The following is a 22,521-nucleotide window of genomic DNA, read 5'->3' on the forward strand; positions in this document are numbered from 1 at the left end:
TTCCCAGCCTCCGAACCACTGCCATGGACCTTTATACTATGTCCCATTATAGCAGGACCTCAAGGGCTAGCCAAGATCAGGGACCCATTGTGGTAGGCACCGTCTGTACACCTGGCAAGAAAAAGTCCCCGTCCCCAAGGAATTTACAGTGTAAACAGACAAAGGGTGTAAGGGGAAACTGAGGCACCGAGCAGGAAAGTGATTTGCCTAAAGTCACACAATAAATTAGTTGCAGAGGCGGGAACAGAACACATGTCTTCTAAATCCTAGCCCTATGCACTAGACCACATTGTCTTACTTGAAAAGTGATTTATCCTGGTGTCCAAGTACCTTCACAGGGTGAAAATACCAGGTACTAAAGGACTCTAAACTAGGGGAGAAAGGCATAAACGGGAACCCATGGCTGGAAGCTGATGCTGGACAAATTCAAATTAGAAATAGGGCACCAATGCTTAACAATGAAGGTGATTAACCCTTAGAACAAATTCCCAAGGAGAGTGGTAGATGCTCCATTTCTTGATGTTGTCAGATCACGACCACGTGCCTTGCTGGAAGGTATTTTCCACTGGTGTTTGCAGTGTTGTTGTAGCTGTATGTGTCCCAGGGTATTAGACAGACAAGGGGGGGGGGAGGTGATCCCTACTTTTCAAGATCTAGGGGTCCCAAACATGCCTATCACAATGTATGGTGTACCTCATTCTACTGCATTAAATGCCCCAATAACTACGTGGGTGAAACCAGACAATCACTACACTCTCAAAAGAACTTGCCCAGAAAAAGGACCGGAAACAAAAAACAACCCTGTCCCCTGTGGGTGAACACTTTCCCCAAAGTGATCACTCAATATCTGACCTCTCAGTGCTCATCCTCAAAGGAAACCTGCACAACACCTTGAAAAGATGAGCCTGGGAACTTAAAATTCATGGTTTTACTAGACACTAAAAACCACGGCCTTAATAAAGACACTGGAGTTACGGCTTATTACAATAAACAATCAGTAACTAACTAACTCCTCCCTTTTTTTGTCCTATGTCTGCAGAGGTGTTAACTTAGCCACTTCCCCTTGAATAGTCCCTTAGAATATGTGCTAACTACTTAAATCCTTCTGTCTGATTTCCGCAGTGACACTGAGTACCTTTCCCAGATCTGAAGAAGAGCTCTGTGTAAGCTCGAAAGCTTGTCTCTTGGCGATAAAAGATATCGCCTCGGCCCCTTGTCTTCCTGAAAGATATGCTTCATGGTATGTCCACACTACGCACCTTTTAGCGATAGGCGCGGAGTGTAGCCGCTGTATGCTGGCAGGAGAGAGTCTCCCGCCGACAAAAAACTTCCACCTCCAACGAGCTGCGGTAGCTTTGTCAGCAGGAGAGCGCTCCTGCCGACAAAGCGCTGTTCGCACCGGCGCTTTTCGTCAGCAAAACTTTTGTCGTTCGGGGGAGTGTTTTTTTCACACCTCTGAACAACCGAAGTTTCGTCGTTCCGGTTCCAGTGTCAGAGTCCAGCGGTACTCAGACCTCCGGGGTTCAGGAGCCAAATTAGTGACCGACATTCCCCAGAAGAGTCAGGCGTGAGATCATTGTTTCATCTACTATTAAATAGATATATAACAATATCCACGCTCACAGCAAAACGAATGACCAAGCATTGTTATTTTATCAACTACAATTGGTTAATAACAGAGGAAAAGCATCCTGATTGGTTAATAACTTAGATCAGTTAATCATTAAATCACACGGTGTAGCTGCCGGCGACACATTAAAGAGCCACTTGCCGCTCTGGAGACTCAGCTTGAGTATCTCTGCTTTAGTCGACGCTAGGGAAATTAGGTTGGTGTAAGAGGTCTCTCACACCTCTGAGCGGCGCAGTTAACCTGCCCCAAGCCCTGGTGTAGACAGCGCTACGTGGATGGGAGAATTCTCCCGTCGACCTGCTACCGCCTCTTGGGGAGGCGGATCACTTCCGCCGACGGGGACTTCTCCTGTCGGCGTAGGCAACGTCTTCACTGAAGTGCTTCGACAGCGTCGCTGCAGCCTTTTAAGTGTAGACAAGCCCAAAGAAGATTTTGGCCTCAACAGAGGGGAATCTGGGTGAAACGTGAGGGCCCGATCAGCCTAGATGACCTCTCAGTCCCCTCTGCCCCTAAAATCGACAAATCTATGAACGCAGAGGCCACGTCCTCTCGAAAACAATCCCCCACGATCTAGCACACCCGGGCCTCCTGAATACCACAACTCGAGTCACCAGGAGTTCAAGTCAAATTATTTTTTCTCGGATCGCAAGATACAAATCAGCGGGAAGCAGCGCGCTGCCGATAAGCTGCGGCAAGTTTCTCAATACAATGATTTGCCTCCCCGCTCCTCTTCCTCCCCCCCTCCCGCCCGCCATTCTCTCTTTCGCACACACGGGCAGCATCTCACGGGGTTTGCACGCTGTCGGGCTGAGATGGGAAATCAGGCAGAGGCTGCACCTGTGTTGTCTCCTACGCGCTCGTTTTTACTCTTTTGTTATTTTGCTTCTGCTTCCTCCCCCAGTCCCACAAGCCTCAACCCTTTTAATAAAATGCTGTGGTCAGCCCTTCCCCGGCCCCCACTCCCCCACGGCCCCCTCCCCCACGCCTCATGCTCTCCGTCAGCAGAGAGCACAGCGGTGGCCTGTGGGCGTGGGTGGCGGAGGTGGGGAGGGGGGGGAAGGGGACGAGATGTTTAGCAAGGAGGCCTGGTTTCATGGGAGCGTCTGGGATCCTGGGGGGCCAGAAGGGTCTGCATGTGCCATTTACATCCTGAACAGCGGTGAAATAAACAGGAAGGCGAGATGAAGGGGACCCAGCCCTGCTGGGTTTGCCAGCAGGGGGCGCCGCAGGGCCTGGCCACTGATCCGCCGCCAAGTGGCTACCACAACACTAGGGACCATGGTTATAGCAGATTAAAAGAGATGGGGGCGCTCTCAGCGTGTCGCAGAAGGAGAAGCGCTGCTCACCCAACCCAGGGAGTCCTAAAGTTTAAGACCAGAAGTGACTCCCCAGACCATCTAGTTTGACCTGTGCATCACAGGCCACCAACGCCAGCCAGCCCCCCACCCACCAAACGCAACAACCGCCAGGAGATGAAAGCACTACACAGGAGACGAGACCGTTTTGTGCCGCGGGCAGAGAATAGGAGGGGCCGAGGCCCGCGCAGTGGTAGAGAAATGATTATGTGAGATAATCCTGCCAAGTGACCCACCTGCTGGAGAGGAAGGTGAAAAAAAAAACACCAAGGTCACTGCCAATCTGATCTGGGGGAAAACTCCTTCCCAACCCCACCTGTGGCGATCAGGGAGACCCTCAGCATCGGAGCAAGACCCAGACAGTCAAGTCCCCCGAGCGAGAAAATGCTCAGTGCCTTCTCAGAGCCCTGGCCCACCCCGCCCCAGGTCCCATCTCCAGCTGTGTCCATCTCTGATGCTTCAGAGGAGGGAGATAAAAAAAAATCCCACCCAGAATACATTGGGAGGAGGGAGGTATTCCTTCCTGACCTCTGCCGGCAGCTGGCTGAAACCCTGAAGCATGAGCTTTAGATATGTAAGACATCAACTGGAAGTGAGCCCTGGCCCCCAGGATCACCAGGGCCACCCGGGGGGGGGGGCAAGCCCCGGGCCCTACAGGGGCCTCCATGAGAATATAATATTCTATAGTATTGCAATTTTTTTTTATGGAAGGGGCCCCCGAAATTGCTTTGCCCCAGGCCCCCTGAATCCTCTGGGCAGCCCTGCGCATCACAAGCAACCTCATCATACAATCTGTCCAGCTTCCTCTTAAAACTAATGAAGTGGTTTCTCCCCACAACTCCCAATGGGAGGCTATTCCAGACCCTCACTCTGATGGTTAAAAAGGGGAGCGACCCTCAGCTTTTAGCAGAGGTGAGGGGTCTGTGCTCCTTACTTTTAGCCCCATCCTAGGGCAGGAGTAGTTGACGAAGAACCTACTGTTTTAGCAGGGAATGGGGAAGGAAGATCTGGGCGTTTGATGGGCCCATTGTAAAGATTGGGAGGGGAGGTTTGCAAATTTTAGTCCAGGGTTTGGGTTTTAACCCCTTCCCTCCCACACTCAGAGCCAAGGATTTGCCAGGCCCGTCCCCAACCCAAACCACCTTAGGAAGCGCCCGCAAAATGCGACTGACGCGTGAATGAGCAACCGATGCTCCCAGCTGCCTTCCTGACGGAGCACAGGTTACAATCGCCAGCCCCCAAGCACTGCAGGGAGGGAAACAGGAGCTGAGAGGCAAACGCGCGAGGTCATTGGAATGGGCTCCCCTATTTACGCCCATCAGGAGCGCATTGAGAGTGGGTTGGAAGGATTTCGTGAGAGAAGAAAATGCTGAGCCATCATTTAAGAGACACTTTTTGGAGCGGGTGGCAGGGTTGCACTAGTGTCCTGGATTAAAAAAATGACACCCCACCCCTCACCCTCCTTTTATACCATGCCTATCTCAGTGTTATCAATTCTCCAGCTTCTATCATGAATCTCACCAGACCTGGGTGTTTCCCTGACAGCCCCAGCTTCTGGAGTCATGTGAATACGCAAGAATCTCAGCCTTCATTTATTTTGCTTGGAGTTGGCACTCTGGCTCTCTTCTACCCCAGAGGTGGGTGCATTTCAGTGGTGCATGTCTACACAACAGAGATGCTAATGTGTAGCGCACTGAACAGGGATTCAAGAAACCTGGGTTCTAGTCCCATCTCTGCCACTGACTTGCTGTTGGGCAAAAGACTTCACTTACGCTTTCCCTCCCAGTCTCTACCTGCCTTGTCTATTTAGACTGCCAGCGCTTTGGGGCAGGGACTGTCTCTCACGCTCTGTTATGTACAGGGCCCTGATATCAATCGGGTGCAACTGAAATTGATGTACAGTCTGCGAAGTGCTTTGGGTTGGAAGGTGCTGTGTGTATAGAAAATATGTGCAAGGAAGTTACTTATTTTGGGTTTTTTTTTTTAACTGCTGTGATTGTGATGAATATCTGCAGTGCGATATTGCACTGTCAGAGGTTCTTGAAGCTCTGCCTATGAGACTGAAATGAGGAAACCACCGAATGAAATGCTGGTTGCCTCTAAGGCTTGCAAAGGAAAAAAACCCCAATTTAAAAAAAGTCTCTGACTTATTAAAAACAAAACTGATGGCTATTTCGAGGGCTAAAGCTTCCTTCTGCAAAACGCGGATCACCTTCCGAGGAAATTAGAGGAGGTTGCTAACTAAGGCCAGGGAGAGGTTTATGTGCTAATTTGAAGCCCATCTCTCATCAATAAACTTGCCCCTTTTAGGGGCCAAATTAACAGCTGGGGTCAATGGAGTTACACTGATTTATATCAGCGGAGGACCTGGCCCAGTCTTCTGAATGCACATGTCAAGAGAAACAGCCACTGAATGAGAAACGCCAGGTCCAAAGATCCTTCATGCTTTGAGCCCCAGATCTGCCTCCACGGCTAATAGACAGGGCTAGGATTTAGGTGACCTGGAGTCTAGTCTTGGCTCTGCTACTGGTTTTCTAGGTGAACCTGGGCAAGTCACTTCGCCACTCTATGCCTCAGTTTCCCCTTCTGTAAAATGGGGCTCATGTTACTGACCTCCTTTGTTAAGCACTATGAGATCTGATGATGAAAAGAGGTAGTTAGGAATTATTATCTGACAGATATAGCCCAATCACATGGCATCTCTAATGAGAGATGGGCCCAAACACATGTTTCAGCTCCAGAATTCTGCTCTGTCGTCATTTCATTGATTTTGCAACTAAAGACCCATTGCTCAGTCCGGGATTATGGCTGGAGCTCAGTCCCGCTGCAGCATCACCAACCCCAAGTATTCAAAACCCATGACCCACCCACCCCCCCAAAAAATCAGGAGACTGGCTTAAAAATCATGAGATTTTTTTAAAAAATAAAAGTTTTGAGTTCTTTTTCTTTGCCTGCTGGTTTGAGCCTTCAGTGTGTCTCCCTTTGGGTCCCGTACTTCAGATTCTTCCACAACCATAAGTGCTAGAAATTTGCTGGGGGGTGGGGGTGGGGGATTGCTGGCTTAGGGGGTGGGGGTGGGGGATTGCTGGATGTATTAGGATTCACACTCCACTGGTGTGCACCGCGTGGACAAGCCCCTGGGTTCTATTTCCATCTCTGCCACTGGCCCACAGGGTGAGTCTGGGGAAGTCACTTCCCCTCCCCAGGCCTCAGTTTCTCCTTCTGTAAAACGATGTTAACCTCTTTTGTAAAGGGCTTTGAGAGCCACCGAGGAAAAGTGTTATAATAAGAGCGAGGGGTTATTATTTTACTGGCATAGCAACATCGGCAAAATAGTCACACCTTTTACCAACGTAGTTAGGCGGGTCAGACGTCTTCAGTGCAGATCAGGCCCAATAAACTGAAGCAGAGGAGGGGCAAACGAGCGGCAGAACCGCAGGTGGAACCCAGGAGTCCTGGAGCGAAGTCCTGGCTCCCACTAAGTCTGGGAGTTTTGCCATTTTCTGGTGGGACCAGAGCAGCGCGGCCTCTGCCATTGTACTCTGCTCCCTCTCTCGTCATCAAGAAAACAAAGATGGGAGGAAAGGGGAAGGGATTGGAGAGGACTTTCTGCCTGCCTGGAGAGGATGACTGGAATTAGATCAAAAGTATTACAAGCACTGACCCGACTTTCGCAGTGCAGGCCGAGGGGATGCTCTATCCCTATCTTGCAGAGGGACAGTGGAGCCTGTGCGATGCCCGTGGCTGGGAGCGCCAGGCGGCTGGCCCCTGTGGACACAGACCCAGGTTCGTCATGCTAAGGGCAGGTGGTAACGTGGCGTCTCTCAGCCCCGGGTACACCGGCAGCGTCAACAGCGATGGTTTCGCCTTCTAAGCCCTGTAATACTTTGGTCTCGTTCCAGTTGTTGATCTTGGTGCGGGGGGCAGCTGGGTGGGATTTAGTGGCCTGTCCTATACAGGTGGTCAGGCGAGAACCCTTCTGACCTTAAGCTCTATGACCTTTACCCCTTGACCTCAAGGCAGCATGCAGCACTAAAACCCACCTTGCTTTTGCTGGCCGAGGTGATGCCTCGGCCAGGCCAGGGCAGGTCGGGGAGACATTTCCACTCTCCCCTGCAGGCCGGCCTGCCGCAAGACCCATCCCCGATTCCCCATCCTACGCCGCATTATCGGGGGGCAGAGGGGAAGACGACCTACTCAAGAACTGCCAAAAAGCCGAGATGGCGAGAGTGAACAGCACTCCTGCTAAACAGCACAAACCGGAGCAAAAATAAAAGCACAAACCACACTCTTATCTACCATCTCCACGTAGGGGGTGGGCAAAGCAGCAGCGTAAGCCAGAGGTAGGGTGAGGAGGGAAATAGGCGAGAACAGTTAACCCCACCCCGATGGGATCGGGAAGCAGAAAGTGCCATGGGGCTCTGTGTGCCTGCCGGATGGAATAACAGGATTCTTTTTCATTATGTTAGGTGCTGTACAAGCACAGGGTGGCCCTAACAACAGCTCTGCCGCAACCCACGCTAGGATTTCAAAGGGCTCAAGAGACATTTGTGAAGGCAGGCTTGGCGGGTTCAGAGAGTTTAAAGCCAGAAGGGACTGTCTGATCATCTCTTCTGACCTCCTGTACAATGCAGGCCAGAGAATCTCAGCTGGTGATTCCTGCATCCAGCCTACTGCACAAGGAGAGTCGGTATCAATTCTCCCCATTTCATAGACAGAGGAAACCGAGGCCCAGAGCAATTTAAGTGATTTGCCCAAGGTCACACAGTCTGGACTCCTGGGTTCTCCTCCCAGCTCTGAACTCATTTAGTGACTCCAGGAGAGTTGCTTCCGGCGGCCTCGATTTCCCCATCTGTAAAAATAGGATGATGCTAACAAGCCACCAAACTGTGGGTGCTGGGAGGGTTCATTCGCTAGTTAGGGGCTTGTGAAATGTGCGGAGATCCCTGCGGGGTGAAATGTAGCGTTCTGCCCATCATCCGCATCCATGCCAGTTTCACGGGAACAGCGGCAGGAGAACGGAACCATCTGCAGGGAGAGCTTCGGCTGACACTAACTGGCGTCTAGACCGCAGCTTCCACCTGGAAGGAGCCCAAACTTTGTAATCAGGTCCTAGCCCACCGCTGAATGGCAGCTAGCCCTGGACTGAAACACAGTGACCCTGCCCAAGAGTTTAGGACAGGAAGTGCAGAATACCGTATCCAACATAGGAATTCAGGGAGGCGGAATGCTATTCCGCAAGGCAGGACCTCCGTGTTTAACATCCCCTCCCTTGGAAGAGCCACAAGCAGTTGGGATGTTGGTGTCACCTCACGTCTGAAAGACAGGCACTGTCCTTAACCCCAGACGGTGGCCTGGCCTTGCTGCCCATTCACAGCGAAGAGTATCCCATGCTGAACTGCACTGATCTTTCCTACGCCGCGCCAGAGGTCTCCTATCTGAGTTCTGTCTCTATCTCTGCCTGCTTAACTTAGGAGATATACCAGCCTCCTAGCACGTGATGGTTCAGGTGCAGCATGTATTCCTGGTCTCTCTTCCATTGCAAAAAAAAAAAAATTGCATTATTCAAATCCTCTTGTATCTCCCCAATCCAGCCCAGTTCCTCTCCCCATGCAAATGAACCTGGCGACATTTATTTACTTAACGATTATTTTATGCCCCTCTCTCGTGTTTGTTTTTGCAAATGGATTTCCTTTGCAGCACTTGGAGCAAGAAAACCAACTACAAAATGAAAACGTACAAGAAATTAAAAAGGAAGAAAGCACACAGCGTTTCCCAGCAAGCGAGTCTGAAATCCAACTGACCTCTGCAGAAGGCCAGTCAGTCAGAATCAAAGAGTGCGGTTCAGGGGAGTTGGGACAGATCTTATTTTAAACATAATAATACTAAGGTACAAGGTCTGACTTAGCTCCCATTGAAGTCAATGAGATAAAAACAAACAAACAATCACGGACTTCAATGGAGCAATGTCCATTTATACCAGCTGGCCCATTGATGGCGCAGATAAACTCCCATAAGCACCGGTGCCCACGAGTAGCTCTACTCATGTGAGAAGCCCAATTGACTTCAGTGTTTTTCACCAGCGTGATGTCTGCAGAGCCTGTAATTGTAAAATTTACTTCTGAAGGCTCATTCTTTTTCCATCAGTAACTTTTCTATAACCTGTAAAAAGCCTGTTTTGATATTCACGACGTGCCTTGCATTTTGAGGGGGCCACATTCTGCTCTCAGTGAAATTCACGTCTATGGAGACAGCGCCCAGGTGCACCAGGGTAACTGACAACAGATCTAGAACTGAGCCCACACAAGAACATACTTAGCCGTAACACGACTCGTCCTCTGGACATAAATGGGATCCTTAAGCTACTTAAGCACGTGCTTAAAGGCTTTTTTGGCTCAGAGCCTTTGAAGGAAAAGTTACAATTTAATCAGTGTTACTATTTTCCATCTCTGCTACTTTTTAACCGCGTGGCTCAGAGCGACCTCAACCTGGGTTCTACATTTGGAACAAGTGACGTCCCTTACGTTTTCGAATAAACCCAACTGCCTGCCCAAACTCGGAACCACCTTTTGGCCAAACTAGAAAAGAAATCAGGCTGGAAGAAAGACAACAAACCCAAAGAAAGCACGACAGCTTTCGGGAGCGTTCGAATTTTAGGCGGAGATAGAACATTCTGTTTGTAGTTTAAGTGACATTAAAAAATGTGTTTCCCTTTACATCAGCTGTGGCTCTCAACACTGGGGGTCTGATTCGCCATTTCTTGTGCCTTTCCGTGAGGGCAAAGGAAGGGTAAAAGCGTTACACTTTTGCACTGATACAAATGACAACACAAGGTGCTCAGGAACGGACAGGAATAAAGATTTTCTCAGAGTAGATCTGCAATCTTGTCAATTTCTTTGATTAGCGTGTATCGCTCCCTAAGATCTTTAGCCTCGCCAAACAAATTAATAAAGAAAAGACTGGATTTTTAGCTGGAATAAACTAATTTAGCTCTGTTAACTTCAACACGAGTTGAGGATCTTCAATGCAGCGCTGCCAATTTACAAGACTTGAGGATTGGACTCAAACTATCATTCTTTTACACAGATATTCTGTTGGGGGAGATTTCAGAAAGCCAATGGAAGTTGTGTTCCTATATCCCGTAAGAGTTTTGGAAATCTTCTCAATCTTCCATTCAAAGAAAAATATTGAAACAGGAGAGTGATGCAAATCTAAAACTCTCTCTGCCCCTACACTAGAGAGGCAGAATGACTAAGTCGGCTAAAAGAAAGAAAGAAAAAAGAAGTCAGCCAAAGATTAAAAATACAGATACTGTACAGTTCACACCCAAAAGAGGTGGAAAAGAACAGGTTACAAAAATGAGCCTTATTTACAAGAAAAGAGAACTCTGAGGAGGTAAATTTTTGTTCCAAAATTAAAACCGAATCTGATTTTTCTTTGCGGGGGAGTGTGAGTGGGCGTGTGTGGCTTCTAAAAATAATGTTGATTTATTTCTCTTAAAGAAAAAAAAAGAGTCGAATTTTGGTTGCTTGCACTCATCATGCAAGGGGGGAACTGGGAGGGGGGGCTCGCTGCACAGTCAAAAATTCTGGAAATTTAGCAAGTGACCTGACACGAAGGGGGGGGGGGGGAAAAAGTACCGCATTGCAAAATGCAGGACATCTTTCTCAAGCACATTGCCAGGGAGGAAGGAAGGCATAGTGGTTAAAACCCCATTCTGGGAGCCCTGAGATGTGGATTCTATTTTTGGCTCGCTGGATGACCTTGGGTACCTCTGCTTCCCCATCTGCTAAACGGAAAGGATATATTGATCTACCTCCCAAGGGAGTTAGGGGTGGGGGTGGTGAGGGTTAATCAGTATTGACAACCCCCTATGGTCCAAAAAACATGAGTCAGGCCTCAAAATTCATGACTGGCATAAAAATCACGAGGTTTAAAAATAATAATAAACATGGGCTTCATTTTTATTTGCCTTCTGGCTTTTGAGCCTTTAAGATACACTGCGGCCACAATTTCAAGCTTTGCCCTGCAACCCACAAGGGCTAGACGCTTACTTTTTATTTAAATGAATGTCAAGAGTCTCACCAAATCACAGGACTCGGGGAGCTGGGGCTTTAAGAAAAACACCAAACTCTGCTTAATTTATTAATAGTTATTACATAATTTGACATCCTTGCATGGAAAGGAATGGGGAAACGTAGGCATAAGTTATTTCTCTTAGGCCTGGAAGAGCCGTCAGTTGGAACTGACTTTGGGCTGCTGCTAACCACAGTAGATCTGAATTGATGGCTTAAAAATAAAAAGCTCTGTGGCTCGAGCTCCGTCCTCTGAGCAATCTGTATGCAATCACACGTGGACAAAGGCACTCCCTGGATCTAAACCCCTTTACAACTGGGGTTCCAGGTTAGATGCAGAACTAGATGATGCCCAGTTACTACTGGTCTGGGTGCAACTGAAATCTCCCAAACCCAGCCAGTCTCATGAGATTTTGACAGGGAACAGCAAAAATCGCACCAGAGCAGGGGATCCAGAAAAATGTATGTGCCCAACAGGAGAAAGAGCGGACATCACAAGAACAGGCTGCACGATCTCAAGCGTCGTCAAACTGAATCCAACCCTCAGCCATTGTTTCGGCCTCCCACGCTAAACCACAGACCTAACATTTAATCCGCATCCAGAGGACACCGACTGCGCGGCCTCAGCGTATTGCTATATATACCAGAGGGCCAAAAACTGTCATGAGGAGAGAGATGCTGGTGGAGGAGGAAGGATGGCATGGTGGCTCAAGCGTGACCCCAGCCATCAGAAGACCAGTCTCTGCCAGAGACTTCCTGGGTGACAGAACAAGGAGCAATGGTCTCAAGTTGCAGTGGGGGAGGTTTCGGTTGGATATTAGGAAAAACTTTTTTACCAGGAGGGTGGTGAAGCACCGGAATGGGTTCCCTAGGGAGGTGGTGGAATCTTCTTCCTTAGAGGTTTTTAAGGTCAGGCTTGACAAAGCCCTGGCTGGGATGATTTAGATGGGAATTGGTCCTGCTTTGTGCAGAGGGTTGGACTAGATGACCTCCTGAGGTCCCTTCCAACCCTGAGATTCTCTGACCTTGGGCAAGTCCCTTCATCTCTCTGTGCCTCAGCTCCCCATCTGTAAAACGCGGATAATACATTTAGATTTGGACATACAGCACCTTGCACAACAGGGCCCTGATCTCAGTTGTGGCCTCTACTAATGGGCCTTATCCTTATGAGCATACTTCACTGAAGCCAGTGGGTGGAGCTGGATAATGGGATTGCCTGCGATTCCAGGGTGGGGGGAGGACTCGATCACCCAGGAGGTCCCTTCCACTCCTGTGTCCCTAGCAGCTAATCTGATTTATACCAGACGAAGATCTCATCCAATAATAAGTGAAGAGGCGGATCAGGCCCTGTTCTTTCATGTATTATTGGGCCAGATTCTCAGCGGGCGTAACCCTGGCTAGCTCCACTGAAGACAATGCAACAACACCGCTTTACACGGCTGAGGAGCTGAGGGAATGGAGAAGCGGGCCCTTCGCTTCAGAAGAAGAAAGTTGGCTCGGACTCCCGTGACCTCCATTGACTTTAGCTCGGCTGCCGCGTGGAACTCCGTCGCTTACTTTTCTACCTCTGCTCACAACCTCGCCTATAGATCGCATTCTTTTACTGGCTGTGAAACCAAACCGAACCAAACAGACCCTGGAGCCCCGCTAGCACCTTTCCCATCTACACTCCGCCACATTAGAATTAGCCCTTGTGCTGCATGTCATCTTTTATCTGTCCACAAAGCAGAGGCGGCGTGCTTGCTAATCTTAGCAGCGCCGAGTTAATCTGGTCTGTGAAAACTCACTCTGTTCTGTTTAATAATACATCACTGTCAGGCCCCCCTCGCCGGCATTGTCCTGTCCCTCTGGACGAGGTTTGCTTTGACATGCCAGGAACAGACAACTTGACTTCCCTTGTGCTCCTCTCACCGTGTAGGATTCCGATTAATGTTACCGAGGGGGTGGGGGAAGATTGCTGGCTACTTCTCCAAGCTATGCAAGGCTCCCTCTTAGACCCGTGTGGGGCTAGCCCCCTCCGGACACAGATCCAGCGGTGGGAAACCAACATGAATGTAGAAACCACAGGACGGATGATCTGAGCAATTGGTTTCACTGCAAAGCTCAAAGGATGATTGATGAGTGATCGTGGGGAAAGAAACCCATAGCCTCAAACGCATGAAGGGATTCTTTTTCTCAACCTCATGAGAAAGCACAAAGCTGCATCTGGGGCAGAAATTTGCTCTCGGTTAGGTCAGCATCAATATGGAGTCACTCCGTTTACACTGCTGTGTGGAATGACTTTGGCTTGATCCTGGTGGAACCAAGACCCTAATTTGACTCTAAATCCTTCAAGCAAAGTCCAGGATCTGATCCCCAATCAGAGGGAGGGAAAGGAAGGGCCCATATCTTCAATGATGTTGAGTAGCATGACCATGGTGGGAATCCACATCACATATTTGTCTTTAGGCAGAACTCTTAGTTGGTTTCAATGGGAATTATGGCGTAAAATCCAGCAATGCAAAGGATCTGACCCGCTGCAACTGTCCAGAGCAGCATTGCCAACTCTTGCAATTTTACCACGAGTCTTGTGGTATTTTGGGGTATTAAAGACCCAGCTCCTGTAGACGTGAATATGGGAAAAGCTCGGCTTTCATTCAAAACAAAAAAAAATGTTTCTAGCCCTTAAATAAAAGCCAGATAAAAGCCAGAAAATGTGACCTGAGCATGGAGGAAAGGCTCAGAAATCCGAAAGCAAAGAAACAAACCCAAATTCGTTATATTGTTTTTAAAAAAAATCTCATGATTTTAAAGCCAATCTCACCATTTTCTGGGGCTCGCGACTCTGGAACCGTTGGGGTCGGCAATACTGAAGAAATGCTAGTAAATCAACATTCTTCCTGATATTTGGGGGTTACTTCATAAGCGAGGAGAAATGTAAACGTTTTATTAAGATGATGTTAAAAAAAGAAAAGAATGAACGGTACAGAGTTTAGGCGTAGAAGTTTCTGGCGATCCGGGAATAACGTACAGATTATCGAGGGGGTGCAAAGTTCAGTTTAAGATCAGGTGGCGTAAGAAATACATAATCTGCAATAGCCCCGATTGGGGGTAAAAGGTTAGCTACAACACTGAGTGAAATCTCCTATGGAGAGTGTGAAAGAGGGGGATTCCTGGCTAAAATGCTTCCACCCATCCATCCCCGCCCTCAGGGACCTCACATTGCGCTTCTCCGGCGGGGGATCAGAATCAGGCCCACCGTTTTTTAGAAAACAAAGCGTTACTTGGAAAACCGGGTCAGCCTCTGAGATTTTTACCCTGTCAAACTCCTCGATTGAGTCAGTTTCTGTATCAGAGACTTATCCTCTCAAACCGAGAGAGGAGCAGGGGCAGGACAGGAAGTCTTACAAACCCGCTCAGAGGGCATGCTCCCTGGCCCGACTTGCAAGAATCCCCAAGGACATGCAGCCACAACCTAATCATGCCTTCTCCACGCATCGGTTTCAGGGCTTGATGTTCAGAGGCGATGCCCACCCGCGGCTCCCACTGACTTCAACATGGCGTGGTGGATTACACGGCGTCTCTGAACACCAGGCTCTGCTTCGGCTCTCACTTGTGCCACAGTCAATCAGCATAAAGGTGTCATGAGAACCAGAATCGGGCCCCACAGGGGGCTCAGAATCAGGCCATTCAGGAGACACAGGGGGCTCAAAATGCCCTGCCCCTCTGGGAGACAATCCCACACCCCAGCAGAGCTCACTGTCTACCAGCCTTTCCTGCTATTCAGGCCCTCCTTAAAAATCAGTCCCTGAATCCTATCCCAAATCATCTCTGCTCCATCCCCTCCCTCCACAGAGCCAGGATTTTTCCCTTTGGTAGAGCAGCGTAACTCCACACAACGCTTTCCCAGCAGCACGCCGGAGCAGAGACTCAGCCCGGGGGGAAATCAGTGAGCGTCGTGCAGCGTTACACAGAAGAACTGACCTTAACTGCTCTTTGTTTGTTTGTTTAACTACGGCCATTTTTCTCAGCACCGTTATTTCCTTCAAAACTCTGGAGGGCTTTTAATTTTCCAAGGTGATATCTGAAGTCAGGGCAAGTAGGAGGGAATGTGTGGCGGAATTACACAAACTAAAGGCCCGATTATCTGCAGCGGCATTTTTACCATTAGACTTTTTTCAAGGCTAGCTCTCCCTCAGCAATCCTGACTTCCACAGAGCTACTCCAACAGATACCAGCCGAGGATCTGATCCAGATGTAGGACCTGGAGATCCTGTCATTTAACCTCAGTGGGAGTAAGACCAGGACTAAAGGCTCACGTGTTTCATCTCCAGAATTCTGCTCCGTCGTCATTTCATTGATTTTGCAACTAAAGACCCATTCCCTGAGCAGCCAGTGTAGCTGAGTCATCGCTGCCCTCTGCTGGATACCATCAGAACTGCATAACTGCCTGCCATAGGCCTTGTACTGCAGCTAGCGCTGGTTCCGAATTTTTCAACTCAACTTTTTGGGGGGAGAGAGGGGGTCAGAAAGGGCCGATTTGTTGAAACCAAAACTTTTTGTAGGAAAAGCTTTGGCAGGAAGGCGTTGCAGGTGCAGGATGGACTTTCTCGTCAAAGCAAGAACGATATTTCCCAATTGCAAATGGCTTGGATACTCCCCTGCGATGTAGGAGGGACAGGTTCAGGTCCCCGTTCTGCCTGGTTTGGAGCAGGTAGATCCTGCACATGCCAGGCTCTGGGGTGGGACGGTCGCTCAGTCTCTCCTTTTTCAAAAAATGAGCAAAGGTCTTGGTTTTGTCCCCAGTGTGGAACGGGGCATTTATTTTACTCTCAAAGTTTTTTGCAGCATGGGACAGTCGTTTCCTACCCAGCGCTAACTGCACGTAGCTGAAGGAGGGTCTCCTTCGGTTCTGAAGCAGGAGGATACAGATCTTACTCTATTGTCAATTTCTAAGAGGCCATCGACACGTTACAATATTAGATATAGGAGAGGAATCCTGCAATTAGCGGATACAAGGTAGGACAGGGGGTGTTCCATAGCTGTTATTTCAGTTACATGTGGTTTGTTTCTTTTTTTTTTTTTTTTACTTGTGATTATATTTTTCACAAAGGTTCCTTAAGGCCCCAGAACTGAAATAAAGCAAGATGCTATCTTCTTGTGGCATTTCCTACCATCGCGTGGTAGTAACCCCCCATGGACAGCAGATCCAGCTTTATTTTCGGCACCGTCAACTGGCAACATTAAAAAGAAAAAAACACGGCCAGTGAGAAACCAAGATGAATACCAGCACTGAGCTAGTCAAAGTAAATCCAGGTGCCACCCTCGGGAAAGATCAAACCACGCAAGTCCTGACTAAAGCAAAAGTCACCCCTGAAGCCAGCTTAGGACCACACAAAGGGCCCCGGAGTATCTGCTTGTGCTAGTGTAAACCTGGAATGAACTCTACTGACCTCCATGAAATCCACTCCATGGACACCTGGGCCGAATCAAGGCCAGACAGATTAAGTGGCTTGCCCGATTTTAAACCTTTCAAGGCTTGGGTGGCAATTACACCTGGTGCTGGGCTCTCTGGTGCACAGGGGTAAGTTTCACCCCAAACAAGTCAGAAATAGAACCCAGGCACCCTGGGCTGGAACCTCGGGGTGCTACCGCAAAGAACATTTGCCAAAGGCCAGGCAGAATAGCTGGGAGCAGAACCCACATGCTTTGCCTCTAGTGTCACAGTGCCTCTCTCGCGCTGAGCGGATCTCTGCCGCGAACTCGTGCCATGCTTGGGGCCAAGGGGAGCAGCGAGCAAAGCTGAAGACCCTCAGCGAAGAGTTCACAGCAGCCGAGCATTTGCAGACACCGCAGTTGGGTCTCCGCAAACAATGAGAGACCATATACGGCCCGCAGGAGGGCCACATACACTCAAACATTCTTCAAAACCTTGGGAGGAAGGGGAGGGGAGTTCATTTAGCCACAAGAGGCACTCACGGCTAGGTTCCAGCACAACCAGATTGGCAAGCAAGCACCATCTGGCTTTTGCAGAGGAATCGATCAATGGGAGTATGTACTTACAGTTCATTCAAAATCTTTAATCTCCTCTCCCTGCGTCTAGCTGCAGAGGCATCCTGGCTCTCTGCTCAGGGCTTTCATTGCTCAGCGCAAACAGCTAGAGAACGCCACTGGTGTTTTGCTTTTCACACATTTGATTCGCGCTCACTTTTAGAATGAGCTCATGCAAATGCCTCTGGCTTCCCGGAGATCAAAGGGTCACATCACACCTCCCTGAGCGAGGGTGTGTTGCAAAGAAAAAGAAACACCGCTGCCAACGTCCCCACGGCAGTGTCCGGCCAATGCCACTTACAGTGAAACAAACAAAAAATACCCCGGCGTTAAATGAACGGGCAGCAAGGCCCAGACCAGACGTTGAGGAAGGCATTATTAAGCACAAGGGTGAGATAAAGAAATGGTTATTGTTTGCCAGGAAAGCAGCAGCAATCAGACACATGACTGGATGGTCCAAACACATCGAGTCTAGCAGGGTGTAAAATACAGTTCTCTCAGCTGGCAACTTTTCATGCCATCGTGTCTTCTAAATTAAGGACCCAGGAGAGCTGAATTTCATTAGCTGGATGACACATTCAAGGTGCAAAGATCTTTCCTTCCTTCCTGGAAGGGATGGGGGGGGGGCGGTTATCGCTGGCGTTCTCAGAGTATAGATTTTGATGCGACAGATTTAGATGACATGCATTCTTCACCAACAATTTAATAGGCTTGTGCGTCAGTGCTGGGGGGAGGCGGGGAGGGCATGCGTCTGTGCGAGCCGCGTATGATGCGTTAATGATTCCTACTCTGAGGCCCAGAAAAACCCAAGAGGTTCACGCAGGCAGGTGGGGGAAGCGTCGGCTAGTAGACCCCAGGACTACGTTTGATTCGCAGCTCACGTCCACGTACCCGCGCTCATAGGTGCTGGAACTGGGGGCGCGGGGGGTGCTGCAGCCACCCAAGTACGTCCTGTCCAGACCCCCAAGGTACATACTCCGGGAGCTAGCCCAAACTGCCGCCCGGGCTGTCTCGGCTACGCTGCTGTTTTCAGCGTGCTAGCTCTGTTCGAGCTAACATGGGTTCATGGACACGAGCTGGGAATCGCACCTCTCCTCCCGGCTCAAACACAGACGCAGACTGAGAACGAGGACTCCAGTTACAGTCCCTTCTCCGCCACTAACTCACTGCTCGTCAGTTTCCTTGTCAGCAAAACAGGCGAAGGAAAGAAGAATCACTGGGACTCTTACAACAACGCACCTGGCAAGCGTTAATGGAGTCAGTGTCAGGATGCTTTATACCACCATCCCCCACCCCCTTTAACAAATGGGGAAGCTGAGGCACCGAGCAGGGTTGCACAAGAGAAGGCAGGAACGGAACCCAGACAGCCTAGTCCTAGCCCACCCCCCAATTCGGAGCGGTGCGGAGAGGCTTCGTTAATGAGCGCTCGTTAAAGCACTTTTGGAGCCTGGCGTGAAAAGCGCCCCGGAAGTGCAAAGCATCCCAAGGTACAAATCCATCCCGGAACAGCAAGCAGCTGGAATAACGGCAGTGCTGGGACCCGCTGATCTCTTATGTGCACCTGCCGCGTGGGAGCACAGGATGGGCTCACTGGCTACCGACTTCCAGGCGAGCTAGGAGGTCAGAAGGGACAGGGAACAGGCATCCCAGCAGTTAGCACCGACCCAGAACCACCACCTGCTGCTGTCTATCACTCTCTCCTCCCCATCAGGCCTCACTGACACCAGCCCCAAAGGAGAAGCTCGTTAGTATGACGGTCGAGGGGAGAGGTGCTCCATGAGGGACCCCCCCACACACAGTTTGGAAGGTGCATCTCCTCTCCTCCCCTTCCTTTAGAACCTGCCTTGGCTTCTGCCTGATTAGCTGTAACATCAGCCCTGGCACGGCCCTTGTGTGCAGGAAACGAGCCAGGCGATCCCCCGGGGAGGGATTCCCAGCAGAGCAGAGATAATGAAAGAGGGAATCCAGTAATCAGCTCCATGAGCGGAGGAGCCGACTTGGAAACACACCAAATGTTTACCCAGCTGATAATCAGGGACGCACAGGGGGCGGCGGAATCCCAGACGCTGGAGCAGGCAGGCCGGCGTGGGCTGACTCTGCAATAGTTTAATTACGGAGGTGTCCTCCCAGGGCGGACGGCTGCGCCTTGCATGGTTCAGAGGCCAATTCCCGTCTCGGGCAGCCTTGAAGCCAGCTGCCAACGGCGAGGAGCTCCATCGAAGCCCACGGAGCTGCGCCAGTATCGGATGGGAGCCCTGAAACTTTATCTCAGCCGCTCGAGGTGGAGAGCGCTGAAACCGGGAGTCCCTGCTCTGCAGTTCAGGGCCAGGCCGAGCATCGCGCTCGCTGCCCCAGAGACACCACTGCCGAGGGCAAGTATGGAGATCCAACCACCCCTCCTTTCGAACCACAACCTCTCCGGCGAGACTGCCAGCCAATGGGACTGAGACACACACACACACACACACACACACCGACTCATTTCATGGAGGCCTCCAAACAGCTTCCAGCCATCCCAGCTGTTCCCCACGTTTCTCAGATACCCGGCTGCCTCGCAGGTGCTGTTTTCCCAGGCCCTGTTACATAGGGTTACCATTCGTCCGGATTTACCCGGACATGTCCTCCTTTTGTGTGCTAAAAATAGCGTCCGGGGGGAATTTGTAAAGCACTCACAATGTCCGGGATTTCCCCCTCCCCCGGCAGAGCAGAGCGAGCGGCTGGGAGGGCTGCAGGAAAGTCCCGGGCTGGACTCCGGAGCAGCTTCCTCCTCCCACCCCCCCTGCATTCTGAGCCGGCCGGCAGCTCCTCCTCCTGCAGCCCGCTCCGGCAGCCCTGTGCAGGGCCAGGGACCGGGTTTTGTGTTGTGCAGGGGAGCTCAGCCATGTGTCCGGCTGGCACAGAGCCCAACACCCTGTTCTGAGCAGCAGGGTAAGGGGGACCGGGGGCAGGAAGGTTCTGGAGGGGGCAGTCAAGAAACAGGTGGGGGCTTTTGGAGGGGAGTGGAGAAAGTTTTGGGCAGTCAGGGTACAGGTAGGGGGTAGGGTCCTGGGGGGCAGTTGGGGGGGGTCTTAGGAGGGGGCAGTTAGGGGACAAGGAACAGGGAGTCTTAGGTAGGGGGTGGGGTTCTGGAGGGCAGTTAGGAGCAGGGGTCCCAGGAGGGGGCAGTCAGGGGACAAGGAGCGGGGGGTAGGGGGCTGGGAGTTCTGGGGGGGAGCTGTCAGGGGGCAGGAGTGGGGAGAGGGATCGGAGCAGTCAGGGGACAGGGAGCAGAGGGGTTTAGATGGGTTGGGAGTTCTGGGGGGGCTGTCAGGGGGCAGGAGTGTGGAGAGGGATCGGAGCAGTCAGGGGACAGGGAGCAGAGGGGTTTAGATGGGTTGGGCGTTCTGGGGGGGGCTGTCAGGGGGCAGGGGTGGGGAGAGGGATCGGAGCAGTCAGGGGACAGGGAGCAGAGGGGTTTAGATGGGTTGGGAGTTCTGGGGGGGGCTGTCAGGGGGTGGGGAGTGGTTGGATGGGGCGTGGGAGTCCCAGGGGTCTGTCTGGGGGTGGGGGTGTGGATAAGGGTTGGGGCAGTCAGGGGACAAGAGGCAAGGAGGCTTAGATAGGGAGTGGAGTCCCGGGGGGCAGTTAGGGGCAGGGGTCCCAGGAGGGGGCAGTCAGGGGACAAGGAACGGGGGGAGGGTTGGGGGTTCTGGGGGGGCGGGAAGTGGGAGGGGCAGGGGCGGGGCTAGGGCGGGGCTCCTCCCGTCCTCTTTTTTGCTTGTTGAAATATGGTAACCCTACTGTTACAGCCTGGAGCACCCAGTCCCTGGGTGACACTGGCTCGATGGAAGGATTGGATGGTGTGCTGATGGAGCAAGCCTCACATGAGTCCTTCGCTGCCGGGCCCGTCTCCGCTGTGGCCTCCAGCAGGAACCATGGGCCCAATTCTCCACTTTGGGGCCCGATTCTCAGTGACTCTGTTCTTTCCATAGAATCACAGAATCTCAGGGTTGGAAGGGACCTCAGGAGGTCATCTAGTCCAACCCCCTGCTCAAAGCAGGACCAATCCCCAGACAGATTTTTACCCCAGTTCCCTAAATGGCCCCCTCCAGGATTGAACTCACAACCCTGGGTTTAGCAGGCCCATGCTCAAACCACTGAGCGATCCCTCCCGCAGCCAGAGAGGGCGAAGGTGACTCAGGGCTGCTCTAACTGACCTCCATCCAGTCCCTACTTGGGATGGGGATGGGGGGAGCCGGAAGGGGGATTCTGAGGGGCTGTTGACAGCCAATTCCAGTTGTCTGTAAGCCGAGGGGGCAGCCTGCCCAAGCCACCACGGAACAGAATCAGGGCCTCAGTATGATCCGTTACCCCAGTGCCACAGTTCAGGGCAACCGCGCCTGTATCACCCTTCCAGGGCACCCGCCATCAGGCTGCCAGCTCCCCAGCTGTTGCATCTCTCTCCCTTCAGGCCGGGGTGTTCCCAGGCTGCCCCGTTCCCTGCCTTTCACTGTGCATTTCCCAGCACAGACCGGCTGTCCGAGACTGACAATAGAGCGATTGTCAACAATTAGAAGTCACCACGCGGCACTTCCCAGGCAAGCCTACTTTGCTCTGAAGGTAAAAAGCATTACAGAGAAAACATTATGAATAACGAAAGAACCCACGGGCATGCTAATGAGCTCACCAGAATTCGCCCCAACCCTAGCAGAGATTCGGGCGGGATACGTCCTTCAACCCTCCCCCACCCACCCAAGGGAAGTCCTTGAGGTTACCAGTTCATCACAGCTTCAGCTCCGAACAAGCCGCAGTCCTTCCAACCCTCCCTAAGGTTCGGGGCCCTCTCTGGACCTGTCCGTTTGCTGGATCGGGAAGAAGGCCGGTTTAAAACCAGGCTCCTTATCCAAACCCCCTTGCTTTGTCTGTTGGTCCCTGGAGAATCCATGCTCCTTTCCAGGGGGCCCTTTCTGCGGAGATGTTACAACCTGAGGGAATTTGCCCTGTCAGTCGCCCCCTGCAGTTCTCCTATTCACCCTTCGTCAGTGTCAGTCGCCCACCTGCTGTTCTCCTATTCCCCCTTCGTCAGTTGCCCCCTGCTGTTCTCCTATTCACAGACAATCCCACAAGGGACACACACACACACACACTGGCATTTTTAAGACAATGGACCCCAAAGGCATTAACCTAATTCAGCGAAGTCCGTTCAGGATACTGCAGGAAATTGCCAGTCTAGGTCACCACCAGCGCACATGGCTGGTCTGCGAGTGGCAGAGGCAGAAACAGCCCCCAGGGTCTACTAAATGCTATCCATTGCCCTACCAATGATCCACATTGTGGGCTAGTGGTTAGAGCAGAGGCCTGCTGGGTTCTGTCCCTGCCCAAATACTGAGCTCCCGCAGCAGCCAATGGGATCTTTGGTAAGGCACTGTCTCACTCGGTGCCTCGGTTTACC

The 22,521-nt window shown here is 51.2% G+C and overlaps 1 protein-coding gene across 2 annotated transcripts in view; it reads right to left on the bottom strand.

The window, feature by feature from the left end:
* The window catches only part of TBKBP1 (TBK1 binding protein 1), a 56,264-nt gene that overhangs the window by 12,976 nt on the left and 20,767 nt on the right, over window positions 1–22,521 (bottom strand). The gene's annotated exons all lie outside the window — the stretch shown is intronic.

The sequence above is a fragment of the Malaclemys terrapin genome, chromosome 25 (genome assembly GCF_027887155.1).
Source record: "Malaclemys terrapin pileata isolate rMalTer1 chromosome 25, rMalTer1.hap1, whole genome shotgun sequence".
In the NCBI taxonomy this organism is placed as follows: Eukaryota; Metazoa; Chordata; order Testudines; family Emydidae; genus Malaclemys; species Malaclemys terrapin.